This window comes from Piliocolobus tephrosceles, unplaced genomic scaffold (genome assembly GCF_002776525.5).
Source record: "Piliocolobus tephrosceles isolate RC106 unplaced genomic scaffold, ASM277652v3 unscaffolded_41707, whole genome shotgun sequence".
NCBI classification, from domain to species: Eukaryota; Metazoa; Chordata; class Mammalia; order Primates; family Cercopithecidae; genus Piliocolobus; species Piliocolobus tephrosceles.
Window position 1 is genome coordinate 4,625 of NW_022326207.1, and position 2,111 is coordinate 6,735.

Sequence of the window (2,111 nt, forward strand, 5' to 3'; positions counted from 1 at the left end):
CCAGCTGGGCACAGTGGCTCACGCCTGTAATCCCAACACTTTGGGAGGCCGAGGCAGGTGGGCTGAGGCAGGAGAGGCTCTTGAGTAGCTGAGATTACAGGTGCCCACCACCATGCCCAGCTAATTTTTGTATTTTTAGTGGAGGTGGGGTTTTGTCATGTTGGCCAGGCTGGTCTTGAACTCCTGACCTCAGGTGATCCGCCCACCTTGGCCTCCCAAAGTGCTGGGACTACAGACGTGAGACATCGCGCCCAGCCTAAAAAAAATTTTTTTTTGGAGGGGATACCAAATTTCTTTATTTGAAGGAATGGTACAAATCAAAGAACTTAAGTGGACGTTTTGGTACAACTTACAGAAAAGGTAAAGGATACCCCAACATGCATGCACTGCCTTGGTGACCAAGGAAGTCACCCCATGGCTATGGGGAAATTAGCCTGAGGCTTAGCTTTCATTATCACTGTATCCAGGGGTGTGCTTGTCAAAGAGATACTCTGCCAAGCGAGACTCGGGTGCTCCTATCTTGCGCAAGTTGGTCACGTGGTCACCTAATTTTTTTGATGGCTTTCACCTGCTCATTCAGGTAATGTGTCTCAATGAAGTCACACAAATGGGGGTCATTTTTATCAGTGGCCAGTTTGTGCAGTTGCAGTAGTGACTGATTCACATTTTTTTCCAAATGTAATGCACACTCCGTCGCATTCAGCCCGCTCTCCCACCCCAGTCTTCACAGTCTGGTTTCTTGATATCCTGAAGGAAGATTCCGCCATCTAGTTGTTCTGCAGCTTCATCAGTTTCTCGGCATGTTCCCTCTCCTCATGAGATTGGTGAAGAAAGTATTTGGCAAAGTTCTTCAAGGCCACGTCATCGCGGTCGAAGTAGCAAGACATGGACAGGTAAATGTTGGAGGCGCAGAGCTCCAGGCTGATCTGGCGGTTGATGGCGACCTCTGAGTCTTGGTGTTAGCTCCTGCGCACCTGCGAGACGGACGCGGTCGTCATGGCAGAGGCTAAGGACAGGCGGTGGCAGTGGCGGTGGCGGCGGCGGCGGTGGCTGCACGGCGCAGGGGCGGCGGCGGGGGCCTTTGGGCGGTCCAAGGGCGCGGTGAGGTGACGGAGGCCTGGCTATGGGCGGCCGGCCGGGATGGGGGACGAGGGCTGGGTTCCGTCCAAGCACTGTTGAAGCAGGAAACCCCGACGACTCTCGGCGAAGAACGTCTGGCCTAAAACATTTTTAAACAAGCAAGGAAGGATTCAGTTTACCACTCATAAATTTATCTGAAACTAATCCTGAAGGTTTTATTCCAGTGGGGGGAAAAAAATCTAGCCAGGCATGGTGTCATATACCTATAGCTCCAACTACTCAGTAGGGTGAGGCAGGAGAGTCACTTGAGCCTAGGAGTTCAAGGCTTGTGTACACTGTGATCATGCCTGTGAATAGCTCCTATACTCCAGCCTGGTAACATAGCAAGACCCTGTCTCTGAAAGAAAAAAAAAGTAAGTCTGAGATGTTAAGAAAAGGGTTAGCCACGGGAGGAGGATTTGCTCCTAGTGTTGTTGGATCTAAAACCTCCCCCACGCCATTTTTGCCCTTCCTTGGGGATCTAGATGGTTCATGCCCACAGCTGCCCTGCCCTGCTGATGGTTCTCTGGTCATTCCAGCTGCGGCAGTCTCTCACTGCCTGCCTCTTCTCAGGATGCCACCTCTGCTGTCACTGTGGGTGGGTGGACGTGGTGTCCCCCCATCCTGCTGCTACTGCTGTTGCCAGTTTCTTCCTCAACTGCTGCCAAAACACATCATGTGTCTTTTTATTACTATAAATTAATTGATAAAATTTCAAATGTATGAACTTAAAAGTTCACTATTTAGCTCACAATGATATAATTACAAGTAATTAAAATTTTACTTTTTGTGAGTTTTATACCATAGAACCACTTTAAAAATAATTTTTCCTTAATAATAAAGTAATATATGCTCATTATAGAACATTTGAAAACAAAATTGCTCCATTCCTGTTCATCAGCTTGGGGTACAAAAGGAAATCTCATTTGGTCAATATTAAATTAGATGGTTATATAGCCTGGGCACGGTGGTTGATGCCTATAATCCCAGCA

At 48.3% G+C, this 2,111-nt stretch overlaps 1 pseudogene; it reads right to left on the reverse strand.

Moving 5' to 3' along the window:
- Positions 1 to 441: 441 nt before the first annotated feature.
- LOC113223529 lies at positions 442 to 1,219 on the reverse strand (annotated as a pseudogene).
- Between the last annotated feature and the right edge of the window lie 892 nt (positions 1,220 to 2,111).